The sequence below is a fragment of the Pelobates fuscus genome, chromosome 2 (genome assembly GCF_036172605.1).
Source record: "Pelobates fuscus isolate aPelFus1 chromosome 2, aPelFus1.pri, whole genome shotgun sequence".
Classification (NCBI taxonomy): domain Eukaryota; kingdom Metazoa; phylum Chordata; class Amphibia; order Anura; family Pelobatidae; genus Pelobates; species Pelobates fuscus.
The window spans coordinates 7,840,040-7,852,420 of record NC_086318.1 but is presented as its reverse complement, the minus strand read 5'-3'; positions in this window follow the sequence as shown (position 1 = coordinate 7,852,420).

Genomic DNA, 12,381 nt, shown 5'->3' with positions numbered 1-12,381 from the left:
CAGGGTAGATCCAGAGCCCAGTCTTTTATTGTGAAGACAGATAGATTGCAATATAACACACCTCGTGCCGTGGACACTTAAACACCACCCATGTACGTGCTTCCTAGTGACATCTCTAGTGACAGACACTCAGACGGTCACTAGAGGCGCTTCCTTTGTCAGTGCAGATTGGCTGAGATCATCAAGCTTGATGATCTCAGTCATAGAGGCAGAGACCAGCACGACGTTGGGAAAAAAAAAAAGGTGAGTAAAACACTATTTTTAAAAACACACAGACACCACGACTGACACACACACACACACCACGACAGACATACACACACCATGACAGACACACACACACCACGACAGACACACACACACACCATGACAGACACACACACACACCATGCCAGACACACACACACCATGACAGACACACCATGAAACAGACCATGACACAGACCATAACACACACACCATGACAGACACACACACACACCGTGACACAGACAGACACACACACACCATGATACAGACACACCGTGACACAGACACACACACTACACACACACACCATGACACAGACAGACACACACACACACCATGACACAGACCATGACACAGACAGACACACACACACCCTGACAGACAGACACACACACACACCGTGACACAGAGAGACACACACACACCATAATACAGACACACCGTGACACAGACACACACACGACACAGACACACACCATGACACAGACAGACACACACACCATGACACGGACAGACGCACACACACACCATGACACAGACAGACACACACACCATGACACGGACAGACGCACACACACACCATGACACAGACAGACACACACACCATGACACAGACAGACACACACACCATGACACAGACAGACACACACACCATGACACAGACAGACACACACAGCATGACACAGACACACACACACACACACCATAACAGACAGACACACACAGCATGACACAGACAGACACACACAGCATGACACACACACAGCATGAAACAGACACACACACACACACCATAACAGACAGACACACACAGCATGACACACACACAGCATGACACAGACACACACACACACCATAACAGACAGACACACACAGCATGACACAGACAGACACACACAGATGACACACACACAGCATGACACACACACACACTCCCACTGACATACATACTTTTAGGTACCTGGGGCCGGAGAGACATGTGGGTGTCCTGCGGCCGCATTGAGAGCTTGAATGGCGGCCGCAGGGGAAGCTCTTTTGGTGGCCGCTGGGGGGAGCAGGCTGTTCTGTCTCTGCTCCCCCTCCCTCGTGCGCAGCTTAATGAGACTCGTCCGGCCCTGCCTCCCAGAGATCCATCATGTTGCCTCCATTCCCAAGGGGTATTAGAAGAGGTTGCATAGGGTACTGTCGATGGTGTCACATACTCCGTCCACTCTCTTGAGGAGTATCATGTGAGTAGGAGAAAATGCTTTCAGTCTCACACATAACAACCCTGATGAGGAAGTGGTATGGCAATTAAGAAGTGCATGGGGCAAGTAAGTACTGAGCTTGACACAGGGAGGAGGCCGGTTGCTAGCTCCGAGTGCCGGGCTCTTTCAAGCCATCTGCCCTGCACTATGTGATGCTTAAAGGGACAGCAGAGAAGAAAAGGAAAGTGTTGTGGTCGCAATGTACGCACGTGGCTGGTGCTTTATGTGATCACGGCAAATGAAAGATGAATCTGGTACTTGGCTTGCTGCTTGGGAGGAAACACCTTCCCCCCCTCCGCTATCCATACCTGAGCTGCAGACAGACATTGGTTAAGCTGCAGATATTTAGAGCCCTACATTGATTGTAATAAACAGGAAGCTAGCAAGCAGTAACCATGAACCATGCCAGCAGTCAGGACAATGTCCGGGCAGCAGTGACATGTTATGTTCTGCTTGTTGATCTCTGCATTACACAGCGTGAGTGATAACGACATCCTTTGCTCTACCTGCAGAGAAAATTCATGTGATTCTGATGTTTATTATTAAAATAAACTATATGTTTATTTAAAAAAATCCCCATTACAGCTTCTAACTAAAAAAGTAAAGGCACGACTAGGAGCCGGCAAGAAAGACGCCCAGGACGTTAAGGAGCACCCTTTTTTCCAAGTACGTACATTTTAAATAGAACATGTTATTTATTTTTACTTAAAATGTCTTAGTCACCAAAAACATATTATTGAGCATCTCGTTAAGATAAAATCTATGAAATACTCCTGCTGAGTGCACTGAAATGTCACGGAAATTCTAACTTAGTCCAAAGATAATTTAGGATAAAGTAGGGACTGCTTTGTCTTAGGGTTAGGTCTGAGGTTGACACGAGGTCGAGTTTCTGCTGTGTAGTTTCCCACATCCCAGGTGACAGAGTCCCTTTAAGTAGAATTATCAGGAAAGACTCATTCTAACAGCTGAATGAACATTCTAAGTTAATGTAGTGATTATGGTGATTATGATTATTATTATTATTATTAAGATTAATGTAGTGGTGATGGTGCTTAGACTGTTTAAGGTAATTTGAGAATCAGTTTAAAGAATCCCATTGGGATCTGTACAGAATGTAGCTTTCTGGGCATATTATCTGTAATTCTGTGTTATATATAGTTATTTTACTGATTTACTCAATGATGTACATTCCTTTCCAGCACACAGACTGGGCTGCATTATTATTAAAGAATGTGACGCCACCATTTGTGCCCACCATTGACGGAACTGAAGATGTCAGCAATTTTAGTTGCATGTTTACCTTAGAATATCCTAAATTAACTCCTCCAAAAAGGCGAACTGAAACACCGTGCTACGAGGCGGAGGCATTTGAGGACTTTAATTGGAGGGCTGATTGGAATTAATGTAATAAGCATTAGCTTGGGCCCACCTTCTAGCATGCAAACACGCCTTCCACCCAAAGACACACACAAAAGAAACCACACACAGATATATCGTAGACTTAACCACACTTATTTTTTACCTAGTGAAAATACACACACAGACACACATACAGATGCAAACACTGACACAAATGCAGACTCACACATACACACAGGGCCGCCATCAGGGGGTGACAACCATAACAGTTGTCACGGGCCCGGCGGCCCTGGGGGGCCCGGCCGCCCGGGCCCCACTTGTGGGGCCCATCGGGTGGCCCACACACTTAGGGCCACCCGATGAGCCCCCTCCTTCAGGGGCCCGGTCAGCGCTGTGGCCGTTGTATAGCGCGACCGGGCCCCTTTAAAAAAAACAAAAACAAAAAAAAAGCAGCCGCAAGTGCTGCTGGGAGGAAGTGCTCACTTCCTCCCAGCTCACTCCGCGCGGGAGGAACGCGCCCGCCCGCCCGCCCACCCAGCCGTGAAGAGGGAGAGCCAGGCAATGAAGAGGGAGCAGTGCCGACTCCCATCATCCCCAGCCACCCTCCTGCAAAGAAAAGGTAAGAGACAGGAGGGTGGCTGGAAAATTAGCTGTGTGTGTGCATGTATGTGTGTGTGTATGTCTATGTATGCCTGTGTGTCTGTCTGTATGCGTGTATGTGTGTCTGTATGTATGTGTGTCTGTATGCATGTATGTCTGTCTGTCTGTCTGTGTATGTCTGTATGCATGCATGTCTATGTATGTATGTCTGTGGATGCATGCATGTCTGTCTGTATGTCTATGTCTGTCTGTCTGTATGCGTATGTCTGTCTGTATGCATGTATGTCTGTGTGTCTGGATGCATGTATGTGTATGTCTGTCTGTGTATGTATGTCTGTCTGCATGTATGTGTGTATGTCTGTATGCATGTATGTCTATGTATGTATGTCTGTCTGGATGCATGCATGTATGTGTATGTCTGTGTCTGTGTATGTATGTCTGTCTGCATGCATGTATGTCTGTCTGTATGTATGTCTGTGTGTATGTCTATGTATGTCTGTATGTATGTAAAGGTCTGGATGCATATCTGGATGCATGTATATATATATGTATGTCTGTATGTCAGTATGAATGTATGTCTGCATATTATTATGAACGTAGGTCTGTGTGTATGTGTGTATGGATGTCTGTATGCATGTATGTCTGTCAGTATGTCTGTATATATGCATGTATGTCAGTCTGTATGTCTGTATGCCATTATGAATGTATGTCTGTATGCCATTATGAATGTATGTGTGTATGGATGTCAGTGTCTGTATGTATGAATGTGTGTGTGTGTGTATGTATGTATGTATGTCGGTGTCTGTATGTATGTATGTTATTATGTGTCTGTCTGTCACTATGTATGCCTGTGTGTATGTCTCAGTATGTGTGTGTCAGTATGTATGCCTGTATGCGTGTATGTCTGTTTCAGTATGTGTGTCTGTTAGTATGTATCTGTGTCCTTTTGTATATGTGTGTGCGTTTGTGTCTGTGTGTGGACCCAGTGGGCGGTATTTGGAGGCGGGCCCCAGGGGGCCCAGACCCTGAGCTGAGTTAGGGGCCCCAAAATTTCTGGTGGCGGCCCTGCATACACAGGCTCATACATACACAGGTACATACATCAAAATACACAGACATACAAAGACAGATACACAGACACACAGGTGCATAAACGGATACACACTGGCACACATACAGATATAGAGATACACTCACAGACAAACATGCAGACACACACTAAAACACAGATAAACAGACAAACAGACAAACCCTGACATATATGCAGATACACACAATAACACACATACAGATACATACACGGACACACATGCAGTTACACAAACACGCACTAACACACATACTGACACATATACAGATACACAGACACAGACAGATACACAGGGGCACACACTGACACACATGCAGATAGACAGACACAAATACTGACACACATGCAGGTCAGGGATGTATTAGCTGCGAGGCAAACAAGGCATTTGCCTTGGGCGGCATTTTCCAGGGGGCGGAAAAAAAAGCCGCCCCCAAATGCCCAGGGCAAATGTCTTGTTAGCCGTGCGGCTAACTGACAAGCCAGGCGGGCGGGCGGGCGACACTGGCGAGGGAACACTGATTAGCTCTCTGCTCAGCTCCCTCGCGCGCCGCAGAGTGATGCTGGGAACCGGAATATGACGTACACACACACACTCACTTTTTTTTTTTTTTTTTTAATTCAACCCGAGTGTTTTCAAGCCTAGGGAGGCACAAAACCAGGATACACCACTGATGCAGGTACACATACACAAATACGCATACAGAGACTCATACAGACACACAGATACACAGACACATGCATATACACATGCATATAATATCTCTGTATAATCGCATTACTATGTAATTCTATGACATTTTCATTAATAAACAATCAAATTTAAAAAATATATATTTACTGGAGGAATGTTATTTTTTGTTCAATGAAATGTTTTATTGGACAGGGTTATTCAGTAAAATGAGACGTCAAAGTGAAATTGGAAATAAAGATCAAAATAGCTGAAACAGAAACACCCTCCAAGCCATCCATGAATCCAGTTTGGCTACTTTGGCCTTACATTTGAAATTAACTTTGAATTCTCACTTTAGTGAATAATCCTGCATAGTTCTGAACTGAGTGTAACGTGTAGATTGTGAGAGAGAAAGCTTGCAGAAGGAAAAGGGAACAATTGAGAATTAAAAAAAAATCAACAGCCAGTAAAAAGGGAATCTCCTTAATTAATTCTAATTTTGGCCACTCTTTTAATCGTCTAAATTCCCGAACTCCGGACCTACATATGGACAAACAACTCTATTATTCGTGATTCTGTTATTGTCACCAAAGAAGGAGGAATAGAAAGAAGGAGAAGATGAATTTATTTGGAGAGGGGGAGGGATGTGGGGAGGGATATGGGGAGGGATGTTGGGAAGGGGTATGGGGGAGGGGTGTGGGGAGGGATGTGGGGAAGGGGTATGGGGGAGGGATGTGGGGAAGGGTATGGGGAGGGGGAGGGGAGTAAGCAGGCATGTTTTCCATGATGGACAAAAGGTTTGGCCAATCCTATGGGCTGGATCTCCTGTCCAATTAAGAGGTAGGAAACAGCTGATTGATGGCTAGGGGACCGCGACTAATTGTTGATTTTATCCACGATCGAGTGCCAACTGACCAATAGAGAGAAAAAGTAGGAGCAGTAGGTCCAGTGGGTTTTGTTTTAAATGTGTGATTACTGTGCAGTGCGCTGTGTGCTCTGTGCAGTGCGCTGCGGGCTCTGTGCAGTGCGCTGTGTGCTCTGTGCAGTGCGCTGTGTGCTCTGTGCAGTGCGCTGTGTGCTCTGTGCAGTGCGCTGTGTGCTCTGTGCAGTGCGCTGTGTGCTCTGTGCAGTGCGCTGTGTGCTCTGTGCAGTGCGCTGTGTGCTCTGTGCAGTGCGCTGTGTGCTCTGTGCAGTGCGCTGTGTGCTCTGTGCAGTGCGCTGCGGGCTCTGTGCAGTGTGCTGTGTGCTCTGTGCAGTGTAGTGTTTCTTAAACAGTTTCTCCAAGCATCATAACCAATTCAGCTCTCTGTAATGGTTATGATGCCAAGAGTTACCTGGTCCTGCTTCTGGTAATGAGGAAAACCGTTAAGCTCCTAGAGTGCCCAGATCTATTACATCATTCTTCATAGTTTTAAATAAAAGATTATATGGATTGCAAAGACCTACGAATGCTCCTATTTCCCATTTCTACTTGTATATACAGTGTTGGTTAAGATAAAATAGAAAGGTGAACAGCGCTAAAGATCAGAAATTGTACATACGTTTAGTAGAAATACTGGCCAGCAGAGTAACTTAAAAAAAAGGAGAAACAAAGATACAAATAATGGTACAGTATGTATGAACGATATAATTCCACAAGAACAAAGGTGTTATATTCACACTCACACTTTGAGGAGCTATATCAGCTCGGTGTTAAGAGCTTGGATGGAATAATCCCCGTCTGTGGATTTTTTGAGGTTCCAGATCGTTGGTGAGTTTATAGGTGTAAGTAATCGTTATATGAAAAACAAGAGTAAAATACGCCACATGGTCTAGTACGTAAATATAAAATATTGTAGTAAGAGTAGATAATCCTACTTACATATACTAGAGCAACGACCTGCTCTAGTTTGGAGAATTTCAGGTGGAATAATCCCCACCTCGGGATATAGTGGACCCAGGTATAGCAGCAAAGCAGTATTAAATAGGAAGGAGGACAAAAACAATGACTGGATGGTTTAAAAATTATATATACTTTAATACAATAAGTAAAAAGTGAATAATACACTATAAAACCAGTCCTGTATAAAAGTCCAAAATTCTTCCTCACTTGACACGTTTCGCCGAAGCTTTCTCAAATAGTTTGTTTTTAGTTATAGCTATTTTAGGGGGATATCTGTGTGTGCAGGTGACTATTACTGTGCATAATTATTAGGCAACTTAACAAAAAACAAATATATACCCATTTCAATTATTTATTTTTACCAGTGAAACCAATATAACATCTCAACATTCACAAATATACATTTCTGACATTCAAAAACATAACAAAAACAAATCAGTGACCAATATAGCCACCTTTCTTTGGTAGCGGATAGGTCAAACCACACATCCTTTAAATTGGTATAACTTGCAAACGGGTTAAGTGGTTCTGAGACATTTGAAGCTGACCACCAAGTTGTATTCTTTGTATCATCATCATAAGCTTTTTGCCCTAGACAAGTCAATTCTCCTACAGATGTATTAAACATTATTCCTTTCCTTGCTATGCAAACATACCGTATATACTCGAGTATAAGCCGAGTTTTTCAGCCCATTTTTTGGGCTGAAAAACCCCAACTCGGCTTATACTCGAGTCAGAGTCTGTATTATGGCAATTTGCATTGCCATAATACAGACTGGGGGGAGAGGGGGGCTGGCAGAGCTGTACTTACCTTTCCTGCAGCTCCTGTCAGCTCTCTCCTCCTCTGCGCCGTCCGTTCAGCACCTCGGTCAGCTCCCAGTGTAAGTCTCGCGAGAGCCGCGGCTCTCGCGAGATTTACACTGGGAGCTGACAGAAGAGCAGAACGGACGGCGCAGAGGAGGAGAGAGCTGACAGGAGCTGCAGGACAGGTAAGTTACAGCTCTGCCAGCCCCCCTCTCCCCCCCACTGAACTGCCACTGGACCACCAGGGAAGGAGAGCCCCCCTCCCTGCCATATATCAAGCAGGGAGGGGGGACGAAAAAAAAAATATAAATAAAATAAGAAAAAAAAAATTAATAATAAAAAAAAAGGGGTATAAGGACCACTATGGGAGGGGGGGGGGTATAAGGACCACTATGGGAGGGAGGGGGTGGGTTAAGGACCACTATGGGAGGGAGGGGGGTATAAGGACCGCTATGGGAGGGAGGGGGGGGGGGGTAAGGACCACTATGGGAGGGAGGGGGGGGATAAGGACCACTATGGGAGGGAGGGGGGTATAAGGACCACTATGGGAGGGAGGGGGGTATAAGGACCACTATGGGAGGGAGGGGGGGATAAGGACCACTATGGGAGGGAGGGGGGGGATAAGGACCACTATTGGAGGGAGGGGGGTATAAGGACCACTATGGGAGGGAGGGGGGGTATAAGGACCATTATGGGAGGGAGGGGGGGGGTATATGGACCACTATGGGAGGGATGGGGGGGATAAGGAACACTATGGGAGGGAGAAGGGGGATAAGGACCACTATGAGAGGGAGGGGGTGGGATAAGGACCACTATGGGAGGGGAGGGGGAAGTAAGGACCACTAGGGGAGGGGAGGGTAAGGACCACTAGGGGAGGGGTGAGTCAGGACCACTGGGGGGGGGGAGTGAAGGAACACGGGGGTGGGGAGGTAAGGACCACTGAGGGAGGAGGGGAAGTCAGGACATATGGGGGGGGGAGGGGGCGGCAAAAAATGTTTTGCCTACGGCGGCAAATATCCTTGCACCGGCCCTGCACACACTGCATTCACACACTGCATTCATGCACACACACACTGCATTCATGCACACACACACTGCACTCATACACACGCTGCACTCATACACACACGCTGCACTCATACACACACACATACGCACACACTGCATTCATTATACACACACTGTAAATAAATATTCAATTAATATATTTTTTTTAGGATCTAATTTTATTTAGAAATTTACCAGTAGCTGCTGCATTTCCCACCCTAGTCTTATACTCGAGTCAATAAGTTTTCCCAGTTTTTTGGGATAAAATTAGGGGCCTCGGCTTATATTCGGGTCGGCTTATACTCGAGTATATACGGTAACCTATAATGGAGGTCTTTAATCGCCACTCAGATTTACCTCTAACACTCATTTGATAATCAGCTTGAGAAGATGTTATCTGTTCAATTGTCTCAGAACCGGAATACATTACCTCCTTTGCTTCCCAGGGCCATTGGTCTCCCATATTAGTAGCTCCACACACATAGCAGTTGGTTACATTAAGACTACCGGCAATACTCTCGGCTAGATCAATAAACAAGTTCTTAGCATTATGGGGGATCTTATTCTCTACACTCATCTCCTCGTAGAAAGAATGGAAAACCTGATGAGTCTAGGCTGCCACAGTTTCGGTCTCTATCCCTATAAATAATATTGTCCCAGGATCCAAACCTGTCCCATATATCTGGAACCCAAATAAGTTTCCGAACCTATCTATAAACTGTTCAGGATTATTAATAAGTATATGGACTGGGTTACACTCCCTAGACTTACAATATGGTTTGGTAGGCAACTTAGTAACAATCATATCCTTATCTACTGTCTGTCCCCAGGTTGCCCACCCTACACAAGACCAATATGGACAATAATTATAATTCTTATTTGGGCATTTTGGATCTATATACTTGTTCTTACTACTGGGGCAAATATATTTATCATTAGACCCATACGTTCTTTCCCATTTAAGATCCCTGCATACATTCCACGGTTTTCTACCACTTGATATCGCCTTACATGCATCAAATAGCAGAACACCTGAAGAATGTACGGTTTCTAGTATTGTCTTATTTATTAGGGTCCCCTGTGAGTCTCCATTCCGAAGGGTCAACCAAATTATACGCGGTTGATACTCTGGACTAAAACACCTAGGTTCTCCTGCTCTTAGATGGCATACACTATAATCTATACTCAAGTATCTACACTTAGATACATATCCTTTACACTCATATTGTGAATGCCAAATAAGGGTCTGGGAATGCCAAATAAGGGTCTGATTACCTGTTTTCGTAGTCTTAATGCAAACCTCACAGCCAGGTGTGTCAGTACCTCTACCTTCCTGAATAATTAAACACACAAATATACACATTATCAAATGCATTTCTCCTGACATCTTAATCCTAATTCTTCGTCCGTGCGATGGCACCTCAGCTTCCAGGAGTAAGGGCTGCAAGGAATGGAGTCCTTCAAGTCCTCTCTGTCAGGATCGGGACAGGGATCCAACACGCAGAGTACAAACAGTAGCCAGATACGTATACCGGACCTTAGAATGGCCGGACTAACGTAAGTAGTACAGTATAGAATGGTCAAAGACAAGCCGAGGTCGAGGGTAACAGAAGACAGGTAAGCGAGAGACAAGCCGAATCAAGGGTAACAGAGATAAGCAGAGTAAGGTAAACAAGCCGGGTCAAAACCAAAAGGGATAAGAGAATACACAAGCACTGAGTGACTAGAACAAGCTAGAACCACGACAGGGCAATGAGCTAGTGAAAGAAGCTCTGTTAAATACCCTGTTCAGAGCAGTAACCACGCCTCCGAGGCGTCCTGATTGGACCTGCAGCAATTGACTGACAGGTCGTTCCGGGGGAGTGTCCTGATGACAACTTCCTGCCTAGATGCTGTAAAAGGCAGTCACTCCCTCTCGGCCGGCCTTGCATGACCGGATAGACCGCGGGGAAGGGAGCCATCAGACCGTCTGGATGAAGGAACAGCTAAGTCTCTACTTCTTTCGGAGGTAGAGACCACAGGTACCCTGACAGTACCCCCCCTTTCAGATACGCCCACCGGGCAGAATACACCAGGGCGAGAAGGGAATCGAGAGTGAAACGCCCTGCGGAGACGGGGAGCATGCACCTCCTCCTGAGGTACCCAACTTCTCTCCTCAGGACCATAACCCTTCCAATCGACCAGATATTGCAGTTTCCCCCGGGAGATTCGAGAATCAACGATGGAATTGACCTCATACTCCTCCTGACCCTCCACCTGAACTGAGCGAGGAGGGGCGATCGTGGAGGAGAACCTGTTACAAATTAGTGGTTTTAGTAAGGAAACATGAAATGAATTCGGAATGCGTAAAGCATTAGGCAACGCTAAACGATACGCAACTGGGTTAATTTGAGACAGTACCCTGTAAGGTCCAATATAACGAGGAGCAAACTTCATGGACGGCACTTTTAGGCGAATGTTTCTAGTACTTAACCATACTCTATCGCCTGGAACAAACACCGGTGCTGCCCTTCTACGTTTGTCAGCGTGTTTTTTAACCAGCATAGAATTGTGCAGAAGAATTTGTCGAGTCTGATCCCACAACTTCCTTAAATTGGCAACATGAACATCCACCGACGGTACCCCCTGCGAAGAAGATTCCGAAGGAAGGATGGAAGGATGAAAGCCATAATTCAAGAAAAAAGGGCTAGAATGCGTAGAATCACAAGTGAGATTGTTATGTGCAAACTCCGCCCAAGGAATCAAACCGACCCAATCGTCCTGGTGCTCAGAAACGAAACAACGCAAATATTGTTCGACCTTTTGGTTAGTGCGTTCAGCAGCTCCATTGGACTGAGGATGATAGGCAGAGGAGAAATTCAATTTAATGCCCAGTTGGGAGCAGAACAATTTCCAAAAACGGGAAACAAATTGGGAGCCTCTGTCAGAGACAATTTGGGAAGGTATCCCATGCAACCGGAAAATCTCCCTAGCGAATATCTCCGCTAATTCGGGCGAAGATGGGAGTTTAGGTAAGGGAATGAAGTGAGCCATTTTAGTAAATCTATCCACCACAGTGAGAATGACAGTCTGCTTTTTGGAGATAGGCAGATCAACAATGAAGTCCATTGCCAGGCAGGACCAAGGCTTTTCAGGAACCTCTAAAGGGTGCAGCAATCCGCTTGGAAGCGAATGGGGTAGCTTGGTCTTGGTACAAACTTCACATGCCCCGATGAATTCTTTAATGTCTTTACGTAAGTCAGGCCACCAAAAATCTTTAGAGACCAGAGCATATGTCTTGCGGATGCCAGGATGCCCAGCCACCTTGCTGTTATGAAGACAGCGTAGCACCTCCAGTTGGAGAGCGGCAGGAACGAAGTGTCGATCCCCCGGAGTCTGTTTGGGTGCCAAATGCTGAAACTTCATGATCTCGGAAAGCAATGGAGAGTGAATC